Genomic DNA, 14,588 nt, shown 5'->3' with positions numbered 1-14,588 from the left:
CAATGCCGGCATCTAGGTTTAGTGTTTTTAAAATATACCATGCATAATACAAAATTGTGATTATTCTTCAATAAGTGATCTGAAAATGTTTTATTTTAAATGGAAAATCTTTTAATTCATTTGTTATTCATTGTTGAAAGCAATGTCTCTCAAAAGATGAATGACTAAACAATTTGTGGTTGTTAACTTCAGCATATGAACTACAGTAGGGTAGTCATATTTGAATAGCAAATGACAAGTAGCTTCTAAAACTGTATATATTGAAATACTCTCTGGATAAAACAAATGTGGTATAATTTATGTGTAAAGTTTAAATTGTCTTAAAGTATGGATGCAAAACTGATCAGTAAAATCCGTATTGCTATATCCCCAGGAAATACCTTTATTTTTTTATGAGGAGGAATAAAAAATGGAAAAAAAAGTAATCTGAATGCACCTGTGAAATCCCTTTGGAAACTTAAGGTCAATCACAATTTTATGTAAGATATTCTTAAATTCTTCTAGAAAAATTAGCATACTAGGACAGGCCTTTTAGTGACTGACTCCTGTTAGGACATCCAAGTCCCATATCTGAGTGTGTGGGTCCAATTCCCACCTGGCTCTGGTCCTGACTTTAGCTTCCTGCTAATGCTAACTCTGGGAGGCAACAATGATGGCTCAAGTGGGTTCTTGCCACATATGTGGGAGACCTGGATTGAACTCCAGCTTCTAGCCACATCTGTTGTGGGCATTTGAGTTGTGACACAGCATATGTGAGCTCTGTATCTATCTCAAATAAATATTTTTAAAATTATTAACTGTACAAAATGTGTTGTATATTATACTGTCTTGAGAATATTGCATTTGAATTATGTTCGTGTGTCTGAAATAGGTTGTTATTTTTAAAAAGCAACACCTGGGAATAAAATGCTTAAATAATGCAATATTTACATTTCCTCATTAATCTCATAAAGGATTTTCCATAGGAATGTTTAGAGAATATAAAAAGCTCAAAGACATTTATATACCTATAAATAGTTTTCTAAATAGTCACAGTAAATTTGATGGCTCCAATGTATTCATATAGTTAATCTAACGGGTCACATCTTCCTTCACTTTGGTGTTTGGCCGTTTTGATCTTAATAGTCTCCCTCCCTGCCCCTACACACACACACACACACACACGCACACACTACACACGTGCACACGCACAAAAGAGACAGAACTGGTTATTTAACATTTAAGATAAGTAACATTTTCTCAACTAAGTCTTATATTTTAAGGACTTTTAAACACATTTGTGTAGACTGTTCAATATGTGTAGGGTATAATCAACTGGAAAATGTCTTACTTCTTTTGATGCACTGAAAAGAGACAGAATGACAACGGAATTTAATTTTATTTAACTGTATTATTTAGCAATGTTTGGCAAAAATTTAAAAAGTGCTACTTTTCAGAAATCAGTTGATTTTCCTTTTTGCTCTAGGTATGCTTTTCTTCTTGGAATTGCAAATCTGTCATGGAGTAACAGAGTAGGCAATTTAGTTCTTTGGGCCTTACAGAATCAATTAAAAACAAATTTCTCTCTTTTTTAAGAAAAGTCCCTAAATAAATGTTAAAATTAAGCACAGATATAGTCGATTTCATTTCAAACCATGGTTCATTCTTGATTCTATAAATAGAGCATCTTCCTCTCAAGCTTTTAAAGAATATCCATATAGTCTTAAATTTTGCTTTTTTGACTTTTTAGCTCCATTTATTCCATTTTATTGGAGAAATTCCCCCTTGAAATTCACATATCAGGCTATTTTTCTGGGGTGGGAGAGGTTTGAGAATCTGCAATCCTCTCAACTCTAGCAGATAATTCTGTTTTCTGCTTCAAATTAGCAACAGGAAATGGAATTAAAGGAAAAGGCAGAGCTGCCAAACTTCTCCTTAAACAGATCATCCCTGTGTGGATCCATTGTTGGATGTGAAAAGAACAGCATAACAGAAAGCATTCACTCACAGGTAAATACAAAGGCGTATAAAAACACATTCAAAAGCCAAAGAAAAACACTTTTCCGTTGCCAATGGCTTAATTTCAGTAGTTTTTAAACATCAATAATTCAGTAAATCTGCAGGTGTTGTGGTGCAGCAGGTTAAGCCACAGCCTGAAATGCCAGCAGCCCTAGTGAGAGCCAGTTTGAGCACCGGATACTCCAATTCCAGTCAGGCTCTCTTACTCATGTGCCTAGGAAAGCAGTGGATGATGGCCCAAGTACTTGAGTTCCTCTTACCCATCTGGAAGTCCAGCATGGAATTCCTGGCTCCTGGTTCCAGCCTGGCCCAGCCCCAGTCATTGTGACCATTTGAGGAGTTTGAATCAGCAGATAGAAGATTTCTTGCTCTGTCTCTTCCTTTCTGTATCATTCTGCCTTTCAGATAAATAACAAATATTTTTGTAAAAATCACTAAGTGAGGCATCATAAGAGTTAAGAGAGGTTAGGCAGGGAAGTCAGTAAGATGTTAATATCTCATTGGGTCACTGATGTGACATATTTGAAAATGGATATGTTTGGTATAAAGAAAATACAGTTTTATGCAATATACTCAAGAAGTTAAAAATGGGCACTGATGAACAAAGAAGAACCTTTTCTGATTCTGTCAAGCATTTTTTTTCTTTAAATCTGCACTATTTATTTGTTCTAAAATTCATTTTTTTCAAATTTCATTTTAATTTTAATTAACTTTCATGGATTCAATATAAGTTGTTAGATATAAGTCTAAGAATATTTCCTTCCTCCGTCTCTCCTCCTCATGCTCCCACCCTTCTTCCTTCTACCTTTTATTCTGTATTCTTTTTTTTAATTTTTGAAACAACATATTCTATATTTACATAGTAGTAAAAAGGCTTAATACTTGAAGTTTAACAAGTACAAAAGCAAAAAGACCCTAGGTTAGTGGGGATAAAGACAATAGCTATAAACAATAATTGAATGGAAAAATGAGAATCTTACTCATACAGTTTTCTTTTGTCAACTGTTCATTCATGGTTTCTTTCAATGAAATAGAACCAATGACAGTGTAACATCTAAATATTTCTTGTGCGGTTATAAGATAATAATTGAAGTTTAAATAAACAGTATTATCTGTCAAGTGTTTTACACACAAATCCAACTACTGTTCTAGGTGGCAGTAGATTCACATGTCTTTCATAGTTTCTCTTCTGAAAGATGTTTCCAATAAGATGGAAGCTGAAGTTACTGTATCAATGTTGAGAGCATCTCTTTCAATTGGACCTACACAGCAAGTGTACATATCTTCCATGTTCTCTTGTTTTTCCTCCTTCTGGAACTGCAGTAGCAAGATTTCAAAAGCCGTGAAGACAGACACTCTCTGCTAAGAGCTGCTATACAGAAAGGATCCTAAATCCTTGATGATGCCAAAGCCACAAAAAGCAACACTGACGTGTCTTTCTCATTTCAAGTCACTTTTTAATTTATTGTTATTATATTTTTGAATTATTTACAATTGGACTTTATCTAATAAAAGTAGCTATCAGGATGAGGCAAACCTAACAAGCAATACATTTTTTGCCACAACCTTTCCTAGGTAATTTTAATCAATCATTGTCATTAGTGGTGTGTTATGAATTACTCACTGTAAATTCATGGCTTATTACCAAGTCTCATTTATTCATGAAATATTTATGGAACTGGCATTACATTAGGTACAGGAGATATATTGTAATGTAAACACCAACATGGTCTCTGCCCTTGTTGGACTTAATACTTGGTAATAATTTTGTCAATAACTATAAAACACATGTAAAATGGTAACTTTGCAAATTACTAGGCAGAAGCCAGCACCGCGGCTCAATAGGCTAATCCTCCACCTGCGGTGCTGGCACACGGGGTTCTAGTCCCAGTCAGGGTGCCGGATTCTGTCCCGGTCGCTCCTCTTCCTGTCCAGCTCTCTGCTGTGGTCTTGGAAGGCAGTTGCTTTATTTTTCTTTTCATGTGATACAAAAAGTTGTCTAATTTCCATGGTTTGATTTTTCTTAGATTTTAATCATGCACTGACCTCAATTTGCATGATCATTTTCAAGCATCAGGCATCGTATATAAAATTAAAGGGGTAATTTAAATATCTAAATGTTCTTTTCTTTTTTTATAATTTTTTTTATTTGACAGGTAGAGTTATAGACAGTGAGAGAGAAAGAGACAGAAAGGTCTTCCTTCTGTTGGTTCACCCCCAAAATGGCCGCTATGGCCGGTGCTGTGCCGATCCAAAGCCAGGAGCCAGGTGCTTCTCCTGGTCTCCCATGTGGGTACAGGGCCCAAGGACTTGGGCCATCCTCCACTGCACTCCCTGGCCACAGCAGAGAGCTGGCCTGGAAGAGGAACAACCGGGACAGAATCTGGCGCCCCAACCGGGACTAGAACCCAATGTGCTGGCGCAGCAGGTAGAGGATTAGCCTATTGAGCCACGGTGCCGGCCCCTGAATGTTATTTTCATAAGAGTTTTTATCTAATGTCTGAATGAGATAAAAGGTATACGGAGCAGAGATAACCCCTCCATTGTCTACAAAGCTAAGCTGGAAATTGTAGGATATGTGGATATATAAGAACTTTAGAATTAAATCACATTTATTATATTTGATGTACAAATGCTTCTTTATACGAAGTAGAGAAAGGAGAAATTGCAATCTCTATCGACTTTTTCCTGAGAAAATTTAAACAATGAAGGGCCACAGTATGCATGGTAATTTTCATTCCTAATTCAGTCTGAGATAAGTCACACCTTTTTCCTGGATGAGAAGTGATGGATGCCTATAGACAAGCAAGAATTAGACAGCAGGTAGAACTCTCTCAACAAAGAAATATCATTAGTAAAGGGTAAACATTTTCCCTTTAAAAAGTCACCACATAACCCCTACAACATTATCACAGAATAGGGCAGAAAGTAGAAGAGGAACTATCTGAGAAAGGTCTGACAATACAGATTTGGGAGAAGATTAAATAGGGAAAGGAAACAGGTAGGGGCTAGGTTTGTTTGGAAAAAACAAAAACAATTGTGGCAGGAATATCTTGGATCTTGAGATTTTCTCTGTATATCTTTTTGTATGTATTATACATGCATGATAGGATAAACTATAACCAGGGAAGCTAAGGTAAGTAGTTTGCAGGGTTTTTGTTTGTTTGTTTGTTTGTTTTTTCATTTTCTTTGAAAAGTAAAGAAGGTGAGGTTGAGGGGGAAGATGAGAGACAGAGAGAGAGGAAACATACCACACTTGAACTCCCATGTAGGTTTTCCATGGGATGACGTGGACCCAAGTGCTTGAACCATCACCTGCTGCCTATTGGAATGCACATAAGCAGGGAGATGCATAGGCAGCAGTGTGGCCAGAACTGACGACTACAACCAGGTGTTTTGAAATGGATGTAAGCATTGCAAGCAGCATCTTAACTGCTCTACCAAATACCTGTCTCTCATAATTTGAGGTTTTAGATTTTTAAAAAAAGATTTATTAAACAATGCAAACATTATATCTATTTCTTTAAATATTCTAACAGATCTTTTATTACATTTTTATATTTTCTATGTTGCTTCACATGCATCGTCTAATGCTTTAATTGCACATTTAATTCTGCATTTACTAAAGCATCTAAGAAATTACTGGTGACTTTGAAGTACATTGCAAATAAAATAACTCTATATAAGCAAAATAGCAAGATAGAGTAGAAATAATAATTTTTATTGCCTGCTAACTGAAGTTCTTGCATATTTGAAATGATGTTTAATGTTGCTTAAATTATTGTGGCTGTAAAGAATTATATCTGATCTAATTAAACCTGTGTAATTTCAAAGAAGGTAGCTATCTTTATGTTCCCCAAAGTGTCATTGGATATGATATTTTGAAGATGCTTTTGCTTTTGTTTTTTTTTAAAGATTTATTTATTTATTTAAAAAGCAGAGCTACAGAGAAGCAGAGAGAGAGAGAGAGAGAGAGAGAGAGGTCTTCCATCCAATGGTTCATTCCCCAAATGGCCTCAGTGGCTGGAGCTGGGTTGACCTGAAGTCAGGAGCCAGGAGCTTCTACTGGGTCTCTCATGTGGGTGCAGGGGCCCAAGGACTTGGGCCATCTTGCACTGCTGTTCCAGGCCACAGTGGAGAGCTGGATTGGAAGTGGAGCATTTTGGTTTTGAACTGGAGCCCATATGGGATGCCTGCACCACAGGTGGTGGCTTTACCTTCTAAGCCACAGCAGCAGTCCCACTTTTGTTTTTTATATATTTAGAATTTATACATTTAGAATCCCATATACTTCATATATGGGATAACAATGAATTTAAATAAGTCTGACATATTGTACAGTCTCTAAATTATTTGACTTATTTTTTCCATTCCAGTGTCATTATCTCTCTCCCAATTTTAGAAGACCAACTATTTTGGCATGTATACAGATATTAATCTAGACCTGAATTTCCCTAACTGACCATAACCTTAATTGGTTCCTACCGTAACAAGTTCATTGGGCTGAAATTTTGCAAAGAAATTGGGGGAAGGGAGTCATAAACGTCATCGACATTTCAAATAGCCAAAATTACAAATCAATACTTTTAATAAAATTTTTCTCCTTTGACTAACTGGAAGTTGATTTGCATGCCTTCTAAATGGCTGTCATGGGAAAACTAAGATTTTTGTCATTTTGGTTTTCCACAGACTCACCCTGAAAGCCCAACCCTGATTCTGCCTGAGAAGGGCCGTATCTACTGAGCTAAACCGTGAGTCCTATGAATTCTACTATGCTAGATGACTGACCTAGTTATATGGCATGGTATTTATTAAGGTTTAATGAGATGGTCTTAACTAAATGTTGGATTATAAGGGATAATTTGTGTCTTTAGTCAATGTAAAGGATTTCTAGAGATTAATAAATGTTTAGCTCTCAAGAAGATAAGGCATTTGTAGTCTTAACTGATACTCTGTTTAAAACACAGTTTTATATGTTTTGATATCTTTATTTATGGCAGGTAAGATATATAAATAATCTCAAAAATTTTCTATTTACTTCCCCGGTTTTTTAAAAAAATCTTTTCTGTAGCCAATATCCTTAAGTACTTATAACATATATTTAGCCAGCTCAGTCTTTCTTTAGCTTTTTTCAAATGGAATAAGCGGTCAGTTAAGATGAAGGTTTGATGCACCTTTCTTCCTTGCTCTGTCATAGATCTGTCTTTCAGCAGCTTACTAATGGTTGGCATCTCTTCCTCCCGTTTGGCCTCTGATAAGTTGTCTTTGATAACCTGCTGTTTTGTTCTTGAACCTTACCGTGGCTACAACTCTGGGATATCAGAACTGTCAAAAATAAAAGTAAAAGAGCAAGAGGCACAGAGCTGATGAAAGTTAGAGAAGACATAAGGCCTAGTAATGGACTGATGAATTTTCAACCGGCAGATAGCTTTCACTTTATCCCATTTGCTGTCACAGTACCTGAAATAATAAGGAGATTTTTCCCCCAGTAATGGATGATGGGGGCTGTTTGCTTTGTGAGAATCTGCCAAAGCAACATGCCACGTGGCTTTATCTTTGAAAGTGAGGGCTAAACAAGCTTGCCTGGCTGCAGATAAGCGACTTAGAAGGCATCCTATTCAGAGGTACCTGTCACTAATTTATCTGGAGGTTTTGTGATTCATACATACTGTTCTATGTGCAATGGAGCATTAAATTGCTTTCCTCTGGGAGCAGGTCACATTCAGGGGTCATCATATCCATACTCGTGGACAGTGCATGCTTGATTCAGACAGCTTCTTGCTACTGAATTTGTATCTATTAGAATGCTGGTAACTTGGGTCTAAGTTAGATAATTGCTTAGAACATTTCAACAGCACAGATACTGAACAAAAAGAACTTGATAATCTCCTAATATGATAGTACTTGTAGCAACAGCAACAACAACAAAAAATCATCAACTCTTCTCCTCTTGGCACATTTATTCTGATAATTAAGTAGTTATATTTATGTTTCCATGTAATGGCCTAGATCTTGTTGAATATGGTTTTATGGCCTCTTTACTTATTTGAATAAAATAATATGTATTTAAACTCATTAAATTATACTGAAAAAAGTCAGAGCTGCCTTGAAATAAAGAAAAAAGCTTTAGAAAACAAAAGCTTTCTCATTTTCAATATAGTTTTCTACTGTGGAAACTCTACTGTATCACTCTATATGTCTTGAAAGACAATGGCATCTCTTATAAAATGAGATAAGCATTGGTTCAAATTGGGAAGGAACATAAAAGCAAGAGATGATGCTTACTTTTGTTTATGAAGATTGTGCTGAGAGCCTTCAATATGGATGTATAGTTTTGGATATGAGATAGTTAGCAAATACAGTACCTTCAAAAATCTTTTTTCACTTTATTATTTCCATGAGGTATGTTAAACCCAAACCTCGTATTCTCTCTTGGGTTTTAAGTGTGCTTCATTTTGTGCAAAATGAAGCCAATAAATGGCAAAGTAGCAGTTAAATGCAAGCAATCCATGGAATCTTTCTAACGTGTCTGTAGCTGTGACTGCAGTCCTTAGGGTGGGAAAATGAACAACATAAACTGCTATGTCCTTTCTATATTTTAATTTAAAAGTGCTCATTTTATTCTGTATCACAGTGTAAAACAAATGTGTTCATTTCATGAAGTAGCAAAAAGAAGACTCTTCCAAGTAGATAAAAATGATAACTTTTTGTTGTAGTTACATAGTATAATTCTTTTAATTTTGTCCCAATTGTGAAAATGTGGAACATTCAACATAAACCAGAATTTTCTCATTAATGAATTAAAGCATAATTAGGGCATTTCTGTGGGGAGCCTATTAGAACTTTCATGCATAATTCACCATATTTAAATGAGATATTCTTCACATCTCCCAATCCTTAAATTAGACTGCAACCTTAAAACCATGCAAGGTCTCCTAATAAACAGGATTGTGAAATCAATATATTTAATAATGTTGTTTTAGGATTCAAAAATGTTCCTGTAAGCATTTCTTTGAAGGAAAAAAAAGACAAAGAAAAAGAAACCCAGTTCATTGAACTAGGAAAAATTGCCATTACACCATCTGCAAAGTAGAGATAATTAGGCCTACTTCTGTTCTACTCTCTCCATCTTAAAATTCTGTTTTCTACAGATTGAAAAATATCTAAACTTCTGATTTTTCATATTTTTTTAAAAACCTATTATACATCTTATGAAGTGATTATTTCTTAGGAAAACCTTTTCCAAACCTAAAGTATGTTCATATTACTTTTAGAGCAATTCAAAGAAGCTTTTTTAGAGATTTAAAATATTAATAAATATTTTGTTAGTCAAATTACGGTATTTGAAGCAAATAACATTTGTTTTTGAATGACATAGTAATCTGAATCATGTAGTAAAAATCAATGCTTTATATATATATATAATAGATTTGTATTAGATATATGGAACCAATATAATTCTGCAATTATTGGTTTAACAAAATATTTATACCTACACTTTGAATAAAAATAGAAAATTTAGCAAGATTCACACCTTAATAGTTTCTTTGCTACATAAAGACAGCTACCAACATTTATCAGTTATTGTCACGTAGGAGAAAATACATGTCTCTTTCTTACCTATCTCAAGGCTCATGGCTGACAGTCCTGTTAAGAAGACAGATTGGCAAAAGAAAGCAGAGCAGATTTTCAACAAAGGTGTTAGCATGATATGGGAAACCTCAGAAATAAAGACCCAAAGAAATGAGGAGAGCTGTGTTTTTTATGCTTAGATTTAGTGAAGAATGGGCAGTTGGGTAGAAGTATGATTGGATAAAAAGGATTATAATCTAATGGTAATAAACTTAGTGGGGTAGTAGATTGTGCAAGTCCTATTTCTTCAGATTCTTCCTGGCCTTTGTGTGCAATATTCCTTCCTATTCGATATATGGCAAGAAATGTCACCTGAAGGTCCTCAAAAGAAAAGAATGAGAAGAATAGAAAAGGCTTTCTGCTGCTATATTTTCTCTATTTCTTTCAACTTAAAGTACTCAAAATGCCAACATGCTATAGTTTGAAGTCATATTCCTGCATCCCTTAATATGGAATGCATAACTTGTATTCTCTGGGAGGAAGTAAAACATTTTCTGCGCATAATTTTTAGATAGTTTTTTTTTTAAATAAAAATATCTAAAATTAAAAACTTTATTTTACAAGTATTTGCTTGGGATTGATTTATGTATCAAACTATGGACAAAGGACACAGGGATTTACAATTGTAAATTATATAGAAATTCAAAATATACTTTAAAAATACAGTAGAGCTTTAAAGCAGAAGTCAGAATGTTCATAGTATTTAGCAGAATAAGAATTCATTTTTGGGGAACCAGCTTTATGGCACAGCTGGTTAAGTTGCCACCTGCAGCATCAGCATCCCATATGTTTGCAAGTTTGAGTTCCAGCTCCTCCACTTCTGATCCAGCTCCCTCCTAATGCACCTGAGAAAGCCACAAAAGATGGCCTCAGTGCATGGGACTCTGCTACCCACATGGGAAATCTGAAGGTAGCTACTATTTGTTTTTTATGTTCTGTTTAAGAAATAATGACATCCTTAAGATTGCATTTATTCACTACATTTTCTTGCTGAAGCTTTATGCTGCCAGCTTTTACGTGTTTGTTTTTTTTTTTTTTTTTTAAGATTTATTTATTTGTTTGAAAGGCAGAGTTACAGAGAGACAGAGGGAGGGAGGGAGGGAGGGAGAGAGAGAAAAAGAGAGGAAGAGAGAGAGAGAGAGGGCTTCTGTCTTTTGATTCACCCCAATGGCCATAATGGACAGAACTGTGCTTATCCGAAGCCAGGAGTGTGGAGCTTCTTCTGGGTCTCCCACATGGGTACAGGGGCCCAAGGACTTGGGCCATCTTCCACTGCTTTCCCAGGCCATAGCAGAGAGCTACATTGGAAGTGGTGCAGTGTCCCGTCCCGCGGGACAGCAACTGGGGCCGAGCACCTAGAAGGAGAAATGAAAGGGACAGGAGACACAAAGATGGCAGCAAGACAGGTGCCGATCAAGCTGCGACTTTATTTTTCAACCACACACTTATATATCATCGAGGCAGGGTATCGGGAGGGGGAAGGAGGGGGGGCTTATCTTGTAGCTGCAATGCTAGTGCAAGTAGGGGAAAGGTTACAAGGCCTTAAGGCACAAGGTCACACAAGGTTGCGTTATCAGTACTATCTGGTCTGGCCTGTCTAGCCCTGTCTCTCCACTAAGAGGTCACATGCTGCGTGGTCCCCGACAGTGCAGCTGGAACTTGAACTGAAGCCCATATGGAATGCTGCACTGCAGGAGGCAGCTCTACCCACTATGCCACAGTGCCAGTCCCTACATTTAGTTTTATGAACCAAGTAAGTTGATTTTTTAATGTTGATAAAAATATGATCAAAAGTATTTTATGTTTTTAAAATTCTTTTTTTTTTTTACTTTATTTGAAAGATAGTCAAAGACACAGAGAGAGAGTGAGATAAAAAATGAGACAGACAGTCCTTCCATGTGCTTGTTCCATCTCCCAATGCCTGCAACAGCCAGTGCTGGGCCAGGACCAAGCCAGGAGCCCAGGATACAGTCCAGGTGTATCATGTGATTTGCTGGAACCTGCATGCTGGAGGCACCAGCTGCTGCTTCCAAGATTGGGAGTTGGCAATTAGTAGAATTAAAAACAGCAGAGTTAGGGCTCAAACCAGGCACTGTGATATTGGATATAGGCATCCTAAGTAGCATCTTAACTGCTGTACAAAACATCCACCACTAATTTTAAAATACAAATATCTAGGGTTTTCTATGAGGTTTTTATTCTGTTTTATTGCTCTTTGTATTTTGTTAAACCATGAAACTGTTATTGATATATTTTTCTATTATTATTGAAGCTTAGAGCAAATTTTAAAATGAGTTCATGTAACCCTAGGAAACATGTTCATATTCAAGATGATTTTCATTATTCCAAATCCTTTTCCACTTCCTTTTAGATTCTATTTGTCAGTGTCTTCAAATTATTGTATTATTTTGGTTAAAATTTAATTAATGCTAGGGAGGGCATGATGGTACGGTTTAGCTGCTACTTCGGCGCAGTGTAGCTGCTACACCCACATCCCATTTCAGAGTGCCTGAGTTCAAGTCCTCACTATGGTTTCAATTCAGCTGGACCAGGCCGAAGTCCGAAGCCCAAAACTCAATCTGGACTTCTGATGTGGGTGTCAGGGACCCATGCACTTGAGTTATCATCATCCTTCCTGGGATGTGCATTAGTAGGAAGGTGGAATTGGGAGAACAGTATGGATTCAAACCTAGGTACTCCAATATGGGTTTGGGTGTCCAAAGCCATGACAACCTATAATTTTTTATCCTATAAAAATTATATATTGAATAATTATATTAAATTGATAAACTGAATTAGTATTATCATAAATATTATATATGAGTTAACATATTTATTGTTGCAGAATGTGAGAGTTAATAATTTTTAGTACTCACTTGTAAAGATTGAATAAAAAATAGTGTTCACATACATATTTTATGTGGAAAGGCCTTGTAATCATATAAGTTTATTTTTTCTAAGTGTTTAAAACATTGTACATTTTTAAGTTTATAACTTGGTGAGTTTTGAAATAGGTATACACCCATGAAAACATTTCCAGAATCAATGCCAAGAATATGTCAACCACTGCTAAGTTTTCTCTCACCATCTTTATTTGTGTGTATGTAACAAGAATATTTAATATAATATTCTCTACCTCCAAGGCAAAATTTTTAATATGCAATAGAGTGTTGAGTTATTCTGTGTTATGCTGTCTGTGCAGTAAACTCTAGGATTCGTTTACCTTGCATAACAATACCATTATATTATTTCACCAACACCTACTCATTTCATCTGTTCCCCCAGACTAGGCACTCTGCCTCATGGACTATGTTAGATTCCTCCTTCTTTGGAATTATGTAGTATTTCTCTTTCTGTGCCTGACTTATTTCACTTAGCAAAATGTCTTTCAGCCTCATCTATGTTGTTGCAAATCACAGCATTTCCTTCTTTCTAGTGACTGAATATTCCCTTTTTAGTTTTTATCACTGAATATGATTTTAGCTGTGGTCTTTACGTATACGGTCTTTATGGTCTGAGGTAACTTCTTTTTATACCTAGTTTGTTTAAATTTATTTTTACCATCATGAAATAATGTTGAATCTTGTCCAATTCTGTTTTAGCTTTGATGCAGCTGATCTTGTGACTTTTATCCTTCCTTTTCTTTTTCTTTTTAAAGATTTATTTTATTTATTACTTGAAAGTCAGAGTTACACAGAGAGAGGACAGGCAGAGAGAGAGAAGTCTTCCATCCTCTGGTTCACTACCCAGTTGGCTGCAACGGCCAGAGCTGTGCCGATCCGAAGCCAGGAGCCAGGAGCTTCTTACAGGTCTCCCCAATAGGTGCAGGGGCCCAAGGACTTGGCCATCCTCCCCTGCTTTCCCAGGCCACAGCAGAGAGCCGGATAGGACATGGAGCAGCCAGGTCATGAACCGGCGCCCATATGGGATGCCAGCGCTTCAGGCCAGGGCGTTAACCTGCTGTGCCACAGCGCTGGCCCCATCCTTCCTTTTCTTTATGTGATATATCACATTGATTGCTTTTGCTTGTATTACACAGATAAATCCCACTTGCTCATGTTGGATGATCTTATTAATGTGCTTTTTAATTCTGTTTGCTAATATTTCATTAAGAATTATTTTGCATCTATTTCATCTTTTGTTTGGTAAAATGCTTTTATCTACCTATTCAGGTATACATCATTGAGTTTTTATATTAACTTAACTAGGTATGTTGCCCATCTATTTTTCTTAGCTGTCTTATCCTGGTTTTGTTGTCAGGTTGAGACAGGCTTCATAAATGAATTTGGAAGTTCCCTTCTTTTACTTTTAGAAAAATTTAAGAAGACTTTTTATTAATTATTGTTTAAATCTGGTCCTCATTTTATCTTAGGGTGTGTTTTGATAACAGATTCAATATCTTTAGTTAATTAGTTAATTTGGGTCTGTTTAGGATTTCTGTTTTTTTTTTTTTTTTTTTTTTTTTTTTTTTTTTTTTTTTTTTAGGATAGACAGTGAGAGAGAGAGACAGAGAGAAAGGTTTTCCTTCCATTGGTTCACCCCCCAAATGGCCGCTATGGCTGGACCTGCCTCAATCCAAAGCCAGGAGCTGGGTGCTTCCTCCCAGTCTCCCATGCGGGTGCAGGGCCCAAGCACTTGGGCCATCCTCCACTGCCTTCCCAGGCCACAGCAGAGAGCTGGACTGGAAGAGGGGCAAGAGACTAGAACCGGTGCCCATATGGGATGCCGGCACTGCAGGCAGAGGATTAACCAAGTGAGCCTTGGTGCTGGCCCTGAGGATTTCTATTCTTGATTTTGTTTTGACAGGTTGTAGTTTGCAAGAAAATGTCTATATCTAATTTGCTGGCACATAATTGTTCATAGTAGTCTCTTATGATCTTTTTTTAAAAAATGTTCCATGGCATTGATTGTAATGTCTTTTTTTCTCATTTTGCTACTTTTGTCTGACTCTTCTGGTT

At 36.3% G+C, this 14,588-nt stretch overlaps 1 protein-coding gene across 8 annotated transcripts in view; it reads left to right on the top strand.

The window, feature by feature from the left end:
• Positions 1–14,588, top strand: part of MGAT4C (MGAT4 family member C) — a 777,011-nt gene that overhangs the window by 382,751 nt on the left and 379,672 nt on the right. For all 8 annotated transcript variants that reach the window (XM_051845736.2, XM_070052672.1, XM_051845734.2 and 5 more), the window contains exon 3: positions 6,688–6,749. The gene's annotated coding sequence lies outside the window, so the exon portion shown is untranslated. The remainder of the gene's footprint in view (positions 1–6,687; positions 6,750–14,588) is intronic.

The sequence above is a fragment of the Oryctolagus cuniculus genome, chromosome 11 (genome assembly GCF_964237555.1).
Source record: "Oryctolagus cuniculus chromosome 11, mOryCun1.1, whole genome shotgun sequence".
Classification (NCBI taxonomy): Eukaryota; Metazoa; Chordata; class Mammalia; order Lagomorpha; family Leporidae; genus Oryctolagus; species Oryctolagus cuniculus.
Note: the sequence above shows the minus strand (reverse complement) of the source record. Positions and strands in the feature narration are given on the sequence as shown.